We start from the raw sequence: 13,043 nt of genomic DNA, 5'->3' as shown, positions 1-13,043 counted from the left end.
CTTGTAATCCCCGCACTTGGGAGGCGAGACAGGAGGATTGCGCAGGTCCGAAGCCAGCCTCGCTGGCTTAAGAGACCCTGTTTCCAAATAAAAATATAAAAAAATAGGTCTGGGAGTGTAGCCCGGAGGTAGAAGGGTTTCCAGGAACCCCAGTACCACCAAAAAGAAAGAAAAAAAAATTAATTCAAGCTCCGTACCTTGGATTCAAGAAACCACCCGTGATCCTTATCTGCCAGACACAGATGTATGACCTCAAGGTGGCGGGCAAGGCCAGTATGTGATATGAAGGGCTGGGCTTGTGCCTCCAGGCCCTTCAAGGTTGCCTCTTCCGAGCTGTTGAGGAAGCAGGTCCTGGTCAGGGCCTGCCTTTAGGCCCCAGGTAAAATGACCTGGGAGCCTGCTTGGGCCAGGCTGCCTTCCTTTCACACCCATTGCTGTTGTCATGAGCAACAGAGGTCTAGGCACCTGCGGTCCCTGGCTGGCATCATGGCTACTTCTCCTTCTGCAGGCCATAGCAGAAGCAGAATTCATGGCCTCTTACAGTCCCATGGACACAGTGATGCCCACTTCCTCCTCCACACCTTCCCTTAATTTGAATATCTTAAACTCATCATCACCTCTTCCCCAAGCAGCATGGCTTCCTTTGCTCTACTCTTGGTAACGCCATAGCGCATTGAAGTTACCGTCCCTTCTGTAAAAGTCTATGCTTCCTGAAAGTAGGAAATTTGGGCTGTTATTCATTTCCATATGGCTGACCCGGTACAGTGTCTGGCTCACAGAGGATGTTCAATAGACTGTTACTAGGCCGGGTATTTCAGGACATCGCAGGGAGTGGATGACAGTCAGAGAAGCTATGTGACTTGTCCAAGTCGAGTTAAATTGGCAGGACCCCCTCTGCCACCTCTGTTTCAACCCAACGTGCATCAGTCCCTTAGCTCCAGCGTCTGCTGAAACGTCTCTCCTGTTTGCAGTTGCTGCTGCCTGTGACCGGAAGCTTCTCCCTGTACTCTCCATTGCTGCTGCCTGTGACCGGAAGTGTCTCCCTGCACTCTCCATTGTTATTGTCTATCTCTCACTCTGCTGCCAGCCTGGAGGGTCTGTCCGCCCCTCCATGGCTTACCTCGGGGCTTGACACATCATAGGAGGTACTTAGGAATTACTCCTCACCGTGAATAGATAGCAGTGACCCGAATCAGATCTTTTGTCTCCAAATCCCATTTCCCCAGACACGTTACATGGCCCCTGGTGCCTTTCCAGAATCACTGCTATGTCTTCTTCCAGCTCAGTTTGGCCACATCGTGATGTTATTTGTCCTCTGTCCATTGGCAGGTCTGCAGTACTGTGCAGGGCTCTTTCTCCAGGCCGGGGTGAGGACATTCTTGGAACTGGTCCATCTGCCCTGGCTGCCAGCTGCCATGTCACCTTCTACTTAATAGCCCCTGTGCACTGAAGGCCGAAGACTGCATCAGGTCTGAGCAGCGTGGCCTCTCTACCCTGGGTCACCTTTATTTTATTTATTTATTTTGGTACTGAGGATTAAACCCAGAGACATTTTACCTCCAAGCTACACCCCACCCCTTTTTAATTTTTATTTTGAAAAAGAGTCTTACTGAGTTGCTGAGGGTCTTGTTAGATTTCTGAGGCTGGCCTCCAACCTGTGATTCCCCTGGGATTACAGGCATGTGCCACCGTGCCCAGACTTGTGTCACCGCTTGCCTTGGGCTCTGCCCTCACCCAGGAAGCGAGTCCTGGTGGGGCCTGGCGCTCCCCGGCTCCTCCTGAGCCTGGCCTCCCTGGCTGCAGCTGCTCCTGACCGTGCCCACTGCCATCTGGCAGGGGTTCCACCTGCCCACTTTCATATCTGCCTTTCTATATCTTCAGCACTTCCTCTTCCACAGCCACCTATTAATCCTGTTCAGTGTTTTCACAGCAGTTTCTAGAGAGCCAATTTTCTTGTTTAACTCACATTCTGAATTGCAAAGCAGGGCAGACCTGTTTATCTGTATTCCATAGTCACTGTCTCCCTTGTTGGCCTCGAGCTTCTCCTCTGTGAAATGGGATAAATAACGTCTTCCTCAGAGAGGGTCTGTCATGGGAAGGACAGTGGGGGCCGGCGTGTTGGCAGTGCCTGCTGGAGTCCCCGTCCTCCTGCAGGGAGAGAGGACTGTGAGGCACGGCAGGTAGGCGGAGCTCTCAGCAGCCTCCCAAGGGCTCTTCTCTATATCCCGTGGCTCCTGTGAGCCCGGAGCTGACTTGGCTTGGGTCTGCCTCAGGCCCAGGGCACAGGCATGAAGAAGGGGGAGGGAGCCAGGCCTGGCAGCCCGGAGTGAGCTTACTGCAGCGCCTTTAAGATTGGGAGGTAGGAGCCATCCCTGAGTTTGTGGAATCAGTTTTTAATTGTTTTGTTATTTTTTTCAAGTTGGTGACATCTTAAAAGAAGAGACAATTAAAAATATCAGAGTGGCCAGGTGTGGTGCACAGTTATAATCCCAGCATTTGGGAGGCTGAGACAGGAGGATTGAGGTTCACAGCCTCAGCTACTTAGGTGAGGCCCTTTGCACTCAGGGGGTGTAGCTGGGAGGTAAAATGCCCCTAGGTTCCATCCCAGTACCACAGGAATAAATAAATAATGTTACAGGTATTGCTGTGTGAGACATTTGTATCTGTGTAGATATATGTCTGCATGACCTAAGGTTGTAATAAAAATGTTTTTCTTATGTGAGTCATGGTCAAAAGGTTTGAAAGTTCTTGATATATTAAAGAATTATCACAAACCTGAAACTATTCTAAGCACCCATTGAATCCTAACCCGGGGAAGCAGGAAGTGTTATAGCCTCCGCCTCACAGGTGGGGAAACCGAGGCACAGAGGTGAAGTGGCTTGTCCAGGCCATCCAGAGATAGAAGGTAGACTCTTAAAGGTGCACCCGAAGGATCTGTCTAGGCTGTAGACTGCTGCCTTCCCTCCCAGCCCCAGAGACCAGCCAGCCAGCGTGGGCCCCAGTGTAGCCGCCCAGGGACAGTTTCAAGGCTCCCCGGGAAGAGCGCTGTGCTGCTGGTCGGCAGGGTGGGCAGCCGTGGTCCGCAGCAGTGGCTGTACGCAGAGGCGCCCACATGGTGGCGATGTGGTGCTTGCCAGCCACTTCTGTGGGAAGCTGGGCTCCGCCCCCCTCAGGGCTGGATCTTAGGGGACCAAGCTGCAGGGTGCTCAGTATCAGCTCAGTATCAAGGAGATCGCGGCCTCAGGGAGGTACCCTAAGAAAACCGTGACACAGGGTGGTGGGTCCTAGAGGACCTCTGTCTCCAGTTTCCATCTCGATGGTAATTTGGGATTTTTTGATGCGGTTGCAAAGCAGAACTGTGACTTACGTTTCCCAGTCCAGGAAATCGGTTTTGTATTTGACCGTGTTTCACATTCTGTCATGTTTGCAGTTGTGACACAGCGTCCCCTCAGTCGTGGCTGTGATGTAAGTGGACAAATGCCGCTGCCCTCCCTGCCCTCAGTGGACACCTCAGGCTGGGGCGCCCAGCAGCTACAAGGTCCAGGAAAGGAGGCAGGGACCCCCCCATGCTGGCCCTGTGCTCTGTCCTTGGACAGGAGGCGCCCACCCCGCAACGGCTCGCTTACCAGGCGTCGTCCCTCCCGTCTGAGTGACCCTGGCCAGGGCCTGCGACCTCCCTGCCATTGTTCCGTATCTGTAGGAGGCTTTGGCAGTGTTGACTACAGAAAGGTTAGGGACCTTCAGAATAATGAAATAGGCCAGCGTCTCTGTGCTGCTCAGCAGGGGCTCCTCTGTCACAGCTCTAGATGTGTTTAACACCTTCTACTCTATTACCAGGTTCATTCTGTAGATGAGGGTCTGAGGCCCTAGGTGTCTAGCCAAACAAGCAACAGAACTGGGGCTGAACCCAGGCTGACTGACTCCAAAAAGGATGTGCTTGCTGGGCGTGGTGGCGCACGCTTGTAATCCCAGCATTCGGGAGGCTGAGACCTGGAGGATCGTGGTTTGCGGACAGCCTCAGCTACTTAGTGAGGCCCTCTGCAACTCAGTGAGACCCGGTTTCAAAATAAAGAATAAAAAATAGGGCAGGGGATGTAGCTCAGAGGTCGAATGCCCCTGGGTTCCATCCCCAGACCAGCAAAAAAAAAAAAAAAAAAAAAAAAAAAAAAAAAAAAAGGATGTGCTTACCAGCTCCGCTGCATGCATCTTTATCTGTAAGTAAGCGTTCACATGTTCAAAACTCTTTGAAAAAGTGCACTTTACTGTGTGAGGTCTTGTGTGTGTGTGTGTGTGTGTGTGTGTGTGTGTGTGTGTGTGTGTATGTGTGTGTGTGGTACTGGGGATGGAACCCAGGGGCATTCTCACTACGAGCTACACCCCCAGCTCTATTTTTTTTTTTCTTTATTTTGAAACAGGATCTCACTGAGATGCAAAGGGCCTAAGTAGCTGAGGCTGTCTACGAACCACAGTCTTCCTGTCTCTGCCTCCCGAATGCTGGGATCACAAGCATGCACCACCACGCCCGGCTACTGTGCGAGGTCTTACTGTAGGCCCTGTCTGGGTGCTCATCTAAGACTGAGGCTGGGAAGACGGGTTTCAGGCGTGTTGAAGCTCAGGTTGGTGAACACATGGCCTTCAGAGCCAGATGGACCCAGATCAGAATCATGCCTCTGACACAAGCATATGTCACCTAAGGCTTAATTTTCTGGTTGGTGAGGTGGGAATGGCAGTGTGGGCCTCATATTGTGTTTACACATGGGCAAACTGACTCAGAGAGGTCTGGGTGGCTTACCAAGGGCACACAGCCAGTTAGAGGTAAAGGCAGGCTGGCACCCAGATCTGGCCCTAAGTCCAGGGTTTCTCTTGCTAACCTGCAAGGACATGGTGGAGGGAGGCCTGAGGATGAGTACTTTTGCTGTTTAGTTTGATGAAGCATCACTGGCAAGCTGGGTATAGTGGCACACACTTATAATCCCCGCGCTTGGGAGGCTGAGACAGGAGGATCACAGGTTCGTTGCCAGCCTCAGCTATTTAGTGAGGCCCTGGGCAACTTACTGAGACCCTGTTTCAAAATAAAGAATAAAAAATCAGGCTGGAATGTAGCTTGGAGGTAGAATGCCCCTGGGTTCAGGCCGGGCGTGGTGGTGCACGCTTGTAATACCTGCGCTTGGGAGGCTGAGACAGGAGGATCGCGCAGGTTCGAAGCCAGCCTCAGCTACTTAGTGAGGCTCTCAGCAACTTAGTGAGAGCCTGTTTCAAAATAAAGTATAAAATGGGTCTGGGAGTATAGCCCGAAGGTAGAAAGCCTCTGGGTTCCACCCCCAGTACCACACACACACACAAAAAAGAATGCCCCTGGGTTCAGTCACACACACACACACACACACACACACACACACACACACACACACCCCCACTAGCAGAAGCAACAATGAAATCCAGGGAGTAAAAGTGGCTTTTGGCTTCCTGAGCCTATTGTAAAACTGGTCTCATAATAATACCAGAGTCAGGGCTTTTGTAGGCTAAGTGGGGTAATGCCGGTGAGGAGCTCGTGATAAGTGCCCTGAGTTCAGTCTTGGAATTTATTGAGATTTGCTTACTGGCTCAGAACACGGCTTATTAGGTGTATCTTGTGCACCCGAAATAATATCTGTTCTGTGCTAATTATCTCTGGCTATATAGCAAACGATCGCAACCTAGCTTATTAGAATAGCAGCGCTCATGTATTTTACCCACATGTCTGCCGTGTGCTTGATAATTACAGCTCTTCTCTACTCTATGTGGGAGGGGCACGTGGGCTGGAGGTGGAACAGCTTCCAAGATGGCTCGCTTCCAGGGCTGCAGTGGAGATGAGTTTCCACCTGGTGGCTGGAGGTTCAGCAGCGTGCCTCAGTTCCATTGTCTGTGGGCCTCTCCATGGGGCTTCCTCACAATATGGTGGCTGTTTTTTTTTTTTTTTTTTTTTTTTTGGTAGTACTGGGGACTGAGCCTCTGGGTTATACCCACAGCCCTTTATTTATTCTTTATTTTGGAACAGGGTCTCACTGGGTTGCTGAGAGTCTTGCTATGATACTGAAGCTGGCTTTGAATCCATGATCATCCTGTCTCAGCCTCCCAAGTATTGGGATTACAAGTATGTGCCACCATGCCCAGTGATGCCTGGGTTTTAAGACAGGTAGTAGAGCCAAGAGCGGTGGCACTCGACCATAATCCCAGTACTTGGGAGGCTGAGACAGGAGGATCACAGGCTCGCAGCCAGCCTCATCTACGTAGTGAGGCCCTCCTCAATTTAGTGAGGTCCTATTTTAAAGTAAGAATAAAAAGTGGTGGTGTAGCTCAGAGGTAGAATGCCCCTGGGTTCAATTTCCCGTACTACAAAAATAAATAAATAAATAAAATAAATAAATAGGCTGGGCGGGGTGGTGCAGGCTCATAATCCCAGCATTTAGGAGGCTGAGACAGGAGGATCGCACAGGTTCGAAGCCAGCCTCAGCTACTTAGTGAGGCTATCAGCAACTTAGTGAGACCCTGTTTCCAAATAAAGTATAAAAAAGGTCTGGAAATATAGCCCGGAGGTAGAAAGCCCTGAGTTCCACCCCAAGCACCACAAAATAAATAAATAAACAAACTTAAACCTGTCTAGTATTGAGATTATTACATATTTCCCCCACTTCGTGTGCTACTGGCAATCAAGCCCAGGCCTGTGCTCATGGGAGGCAAGCACTCTACAACTGACCTACATCCCTAGCACTAAAAAAAATTTTTTTTTTGGCTGGGCGTGTTGGCGCACGCTTGTAATCCCATTATTTGGGAGGCTGAGACAGGAAGATTGCAGGTTCATGGCCAGCCTCAGCTACTTAGTGAGGCCCTCTGCAACTTAGTGAGACCCTCTTTCAAAATAAAGAATAAAAAATAAGGCTGGGGGTATAGCTTGGAGATAGAATGCCCCAGGTTCAATACCTAGTACCACAAAAAAATAAAAAGAAAAAATTTTTTTTGAGACAGAGTCTCACTAAATTGCTCAGGCTGAGCCCCAACTTGCAGTCCTTCTGCCTCAGGCTCCCAGGTTTCTGGGAATACAGGTATGCACCACCGTGCCCATCCATCACACACAACTTTGTAGTTGCTTTATTTATTTTCTTTTTTCTTTTTTCTTTTTTTTTTTTTCGGTGGTACTGGGGTTCCTGGAAGCCCTTCTACCTCCGGGCTACACTCCCAGACCTATTTTATATTTATTTGGAAACAGGGTCTCTTAAGCCAGCGCGTCTGGCTTCGAACCTGCGCGATGCTCCTGTCTCTGCCTCCCAAGCGCGGGGATGACAAGCGTGCGCCACCACGCCCGGCGAGTTGCTTTATTTCTAAACTACAATGATGGATCGCAATGCCAAATGCTTGGCGATATTCCACTGTCATCTTTTCCTGTCGGTAGGGCGTTTCTGCATCTCATTAGCTTCTGATGATTTGCGGTGACTGGAGATACTGGGTCTGAGATGCTAACATCTCGGAGAGAATGGCAAGCAGGTGACAGACCTTTGGAAGATTTCGCGATGAGCATTAGGCTTGGGGCTTCTCCAGAAGAGCAGCAACATCCGTCTTATTTATGCAGAACTGAGAAGGAGCGAGACAGGCCGCCCGCTGTTCCTCCCCCCGCGTCAGTACATCTGTTGCATGCTATTTTTCATTTCAGGGTTGATGGATTGCTTGTGAGATGCACTTAGATTCAATGCTTGGGCTGAAGCATCTCATATTTGCCCATCAACTTCACTTTGGAGCAGATTTACATTCCGTCTGGGATGCCAGATTGAATTAAATGCTTTTTTTAAGCCTGCAGCCTGACAAGAATCTTCATCCAGTCAGCATTTTCCTCATCTTTTAAAAACAAGCATCTGCAGTGAAATGATGCGGCCTCTGCTTTACTTTCCAGGGAAGGATCCAGTTTGGCTTCGGGGCTGATGTTGGAGTTGGCCACAGAGCTGAGGGGCCTGAGGCTGAAGCCCGCAGAGGGCTGGTACCCAGACGCGGGGTCCTCCTCCCAGCTCGGGCCACTCACCCTGCCTAGTGGGGTCCTCCGGCTTCACAGAGAGAGAGTGTGTGTGTGTGTGTATGTGTGTGTGTGTATGTGTGTGTATGTGTGTATGTGTGTGTGTATGTGTGTATGTGTGTGTATGTGTGTGTGTATGTGTATGTGTGTGTATGTGTATGTGTGTGTATGTGTGTGTATGTGTGTGTATGTGTGTGTGTATGTGTGTATGTGTGTGTATGTGTGTGTATGTGTATGTGTATGTGTGTGTATGTGTGTGTATGTGTGTATGTGTGTGTATGTGTGTGTATGTGTGTATGTGTGTGTATGTGTGTGTGTATGTGTGTGTGTGTATGTGTGTATGTGTATGTGTATGTGTGTGTATGTGTGTGTATGTGTATGTGTGTGTATGTGTGTGTGTATGTGTGTGTATGTGTGTGTATGTGTATGTGTATGTGTGTGTATGTGTGTGTATGTGTGTGTGTGTATGTGTGTGTATGTGTGTGTGTGTTGTACTGGGGATGCACTCAAAGGCATTCTACCTCTGAGCTACTCCCTCAGAACTGCTTTATTTTTTTTATTTTCAAAGAAGCCTCCCTAGTTTGCTGATAGTCTTGCCGAATTGCTGAGGCTGGAACCCGTGACCCTCCTATCGCAGCCTTCCGAGTACTGGGATTACACCCGTGCACCACCGTGCCAGGCGCTCCTAGCCCATTTTAGCGTTTATTTTGAGATGGGGTATCGCTAAGTCCCCTAAGCTAACTCTTGTTGGTCTCCTAACTTCTCGCCACCCCGTGTCCCAGGAAGGGAGCCCTGGGGAGGGCAATGCGCAGGTTGCTGTTAATGAGCGGAGGCTGCTGTCCACAGAGCGGGCTGCTCGGGTGACTCGGGGTCTCCGTGGACCCCGTCTCTGTCTTCCTGTGCAGTTATTCTCAGCCTCTGTTCCTTATCTGTAGAGTGGGCATGGCTGCATCTATCTCATGTGGTTGCGGTAGGAGATTAGTGCAGGTACATTATTCAGTGTGTGTATTAGTTATCCATGGCTGTGTAACAAGCCTCCCTTCCTAACAGCCCCTTCTCACAGCAAATGTTTATTATCTCCAGGTCTCTGTAGCCCAGGAACCCGCAGTGGCCCGGCTCAGGGCCTCTCATGAGGCTGACTGGCTGGCTGGGGCTGCATCATCGGTTTGGCTCCAACGTCACTCACGAGGCTGTGGACAGTCTCAATCCCTGCACCGTGGGTGCCCCCCAGGCTGCCTGTGTGTCCTTGTGACATGGTGGGGCCTCCCCAGAGGGAGTGAGGAGAACTGGGGGTGGGTGTTATGTGTGTGGGAATGCCATCTTTTTTTTTTTTTTTTGCGGTATTGGGAATGGAACCCAGTGGCATTCTACCTCCGAGCGACACCCCCCAGCCCTAATTTTTATTCTTTATTTTGAAAAAGGGCCTCAGTGAGTTGCAAAGGGCCTAAGTAGCTGAGGCTGTCCTCGAACCTCGATCCTCCTGTCTCAGCTTTCCAAGTATTGGGATTACAAGTGTGTGCCACCTTGCTTGGCTTGGAAACATCTTTTTTTTTTTTTTTTGTGGTAGTGGGGGTAGAACCCAGGGGATTTTCTACCTCCAGGCTATACTCCCAGACCTATTTTATACTTTATTTGGAAACAGGGTCTCACTAAGTTACCGAGAGCCTCACTAAGTAGCTGAGGTTGGCTTCGAATCTGTGCGATCCTCCTGTCTCAGCCTCCCAAGCACGGGGATTACAAGCGTGTGTCATCATGCCCAGCTAAAACATCTTTTAATGACTGCATTTTGGAGTGGCGACTTTCACTTGGGCTCTTCATTTGCTAGGAGTGAGTCAGGGAGCCGCCCACTTGGCATGGGCAAGGTGGGCTGAACCCCTCTCTGAGGGTACATAGCTTGGGTGTGGTGTGTTCTCTGAGGATCCTTAGTGTGATGTTGGGAGTTGGTGGTTATCTGTGAGAGGTACACGGGGTGCTGCCCTTGGATGAGGTTAAGTAGTCTCCTGGGACCCTGGTTGTACTCGTGAGTTGTTCTAAGAGCGTGAGACAGCCCCTCCCCTCTCTCTGGCATCCTGTCTGGTCCTGTGACCTCTTCCTGTTCAGTGTACTCCACCACGATGCCATCCTCTAGTGGTGCAGCTGTGGGCCGCACCAGTGCTCAGTGTATATGGCACCATGCTTTTTTTTTAAGATGGGGTCTTGTAGCTGGGCGTGGTGGCGCGTGCTTGTAATCTCAGCATTTGGGAGGCTGAGATGGGAGGATTGCGGTTCGAGGACGGCTTCAGCTACTACTTAGTGAGGCCCTTTGGAACTCAGTGAGACCCTGTTTCAAAATAAAGAATAAAAAATAGGGCTGATGGTGCAGCTCCAAGGTAGAATGTGCCTGGGCTCCATCCCCAGTAACACACACACACACACACACACACACACACACACACACACACGGTCCTGCTATGTTGCCCAGACTGGCCTTGAACTTCTGGATTCAAATAACCCTCCTGCTTCAGCTTCTCAAGCGTTTGGGACTACAGGCCTGTGCCCCTATGCCCAGCTTAGCACATCCTCTTGAGCCTCCAAAACTATGTGCTAAATTAACCTCTTTTGTTTATAAAATATCCAATACCAGGTATTTTGTTATGGCAATGGAAAATGGACTGTACAGTGGAAGATAGATATGGTTTTATTTTTGGTCCAGGGGATCTAACTCAGGGTTATTCTACCTCTAATCTATACTCCCAGCCATTTTTATGTTTTGTTTTGAAACAGGATATCACTTAGTTGTTCAGGGTCTGGCTAAATCGCTAAGGCTGTCCTCAAACCCGCCATCTTCTTATCTTAGCTCCCCAAGTACTGGTATGACAGATGTGTGTGCCGCCATGCGTGGCTGCGGGCACATCTTTAAAACATCCACAGCACTGTCTTGACACACAGTGGGTACTCAGTAAATGATTAGGTACTATGATTATCTAGCAGACAAATTTAGTTCTTGATGAATCAATGTCTGAGTAGACTTTAGGGACGCCCTCACTTTCATCAGGCAAAAGGTATTTTGGGTTCTACAATGTACTGGAGACTAAGTCCAGCAATTCCCCACAATATGAAGATTTTTCTCTCTTGTTTTCTACCTCTTGGGAGGGAAGGTTCTAGAGATCGCTGCCGTGCTGGGTCGCTCAGTCCAAGTACTCTGAGAGGAGCGCACGTTGCCTACGGTTCCCTTCTGCAGCTGGCCGGCTTCGCCTGGACTCCTGGTGCGCTCTCCTCCCACCTGCAGAGAAGGAAGCGGTTCCCTCTAAGGGGCACCGCCCAGGCCAAGGAAGCAGAGTATGTCCTCTGGGAAGGGCTGCCATGTCCATTCAGCTCAGAAATTCTAAATTTCAAAGACAGATTATTTCTTAAAAATTAATGAATTTATTTCACTGTAGAGTATAATAAAAAATTCAGACAAAAGGGTAAAACACGCACAAAACAAACTGACTTCCACAACCCAGCAGCAGCACTGCGCATCCCCGACGTGCTACCTCCGGTCTCGGTGTGCGCTCCTGTGTACACGGAGGGACAGGCGGTTCACGCCGCCGCAGCTCCGCCTTCATTTCCTAGATCTCGTCACTTCATCACTGTGCATCTGTGCTGCTCGCCATTTCATCACTGTGCATCTGTGCTGCTCGCCATTTCCCACAGCATTGTAAGAGCTGCGTAACAGTCCACTGGGTGATAGTGAAGGAAATATATTTGGTGTGTGGTATTCCATTAAAATTATTTTGCCCATGCTCTTTTGTCTTTTGATTTTTATCATTTTCTTGAAAATAGTTCCATTTTTTAGTAGGACCTGAATGGGTGTACCTGGAAGTATAAAACCATTTTCTTTGGAGGACTATTTCTCGCAATCCTAAACTTTCAAGTCCCTCTTTTGATTACAGTAGCCTGTCCTCAAATCCAGTTGTGTGTAGCTTCAAAAGTTCAACTAGAATTAACTGTGAAGTTTAACATAAAATAGGGTCTAAAATTATTTCTTGTGCTGGGGATTGGCAGACTCAGGGGGCATTCTACCTCTGAGCTAGACCCCCAGCCCTTTTTTATTTTGAAACAAGGTCTTGCCAAGTTGCTGAGGCTAGTCTCGAACCTACAGCCCACTGTCTCAGCCTCCCAAGAGCTGAGATTACAGGCATGTCTCAGTACAAATGACTACAACGGGTTTTCTCAAATGATTACTCTGGCATGGGCCTGCAGTCTCTCCACTGGCTTGTGCCCCACCTGCCAGGGATGGAGCCCAGGACCTGAGCGTGCCGTCTGTGCTCTACCACTGACACCTTAGCTGAGCACAGCGGCACACGCATGTACTCTCAGTACTTGGGAGGCTAAGACGGGAGGGTTGCGGGTTTGAGGCCAGCCTTAGCAATTTAGCGCAACCCCATTTCAAAATGAAAAAATAAAAAGGGCTGGGGTTTAGCTCAGAGGTAGAGGACAGAATACCCTTGGGTTCAGTTACTGGTTTTCAAAAATCAGAAAACAAAAATCACCTTACTTAAAATTGGGTCTACTTCTGACTGATCAGTGTTACATGGACTTGTCTATTTGCACCAGTAATTTTATTTATTTAATTAATTTTTTTTTTTGCAGGTCTGGGGATGGAATCCAGAGGCATTTGACCTCCAAGCTACATCCTCTGCCTTATTTTTTATTCTTTATTTTGAAACAGGGTCTCACTAAGTTGCAGAGAGCCTCACTAAGTAGCTGAGGCTGTCCGCGAACCGAGATCCTCCAGTCTCAGCCTCCTGAATGCTGGGATTACAAGTGTGCACCACCATGCCCGGCTGCACCAGTAATTTTATATCAGAGATGGAAGTAATTACTGGAGCCAGGCCTCTGCAAGAAGATGAGCTGTGCTGCTGGGCTGTGCACACTTCAAGAACGAACCATGGCACTGAAATAAAAATGAGAGTCCAACACAGAAGGTGGCACCATCCAGAGGGGCAGCCCTAAAGCAGTTGTACCCAGCCGGGAAGGC

The sequence above is a fragment of the Muscardinus avellanarius genome (genome assembly GCF_963383645.1).
Source record: "Muscardinus avellanarius genome assembly, chromosome: 11".
Taxonomy (NCBI): domain Eukaryota; kingdom Metazoa; phylum Chordata; class Mammalia; order Rodentia; family Gliridae; genus Muscardinus; species Muscardinus avellanarius.
This window is presented reverse-complemented; position numbering follows the sequence as displayed.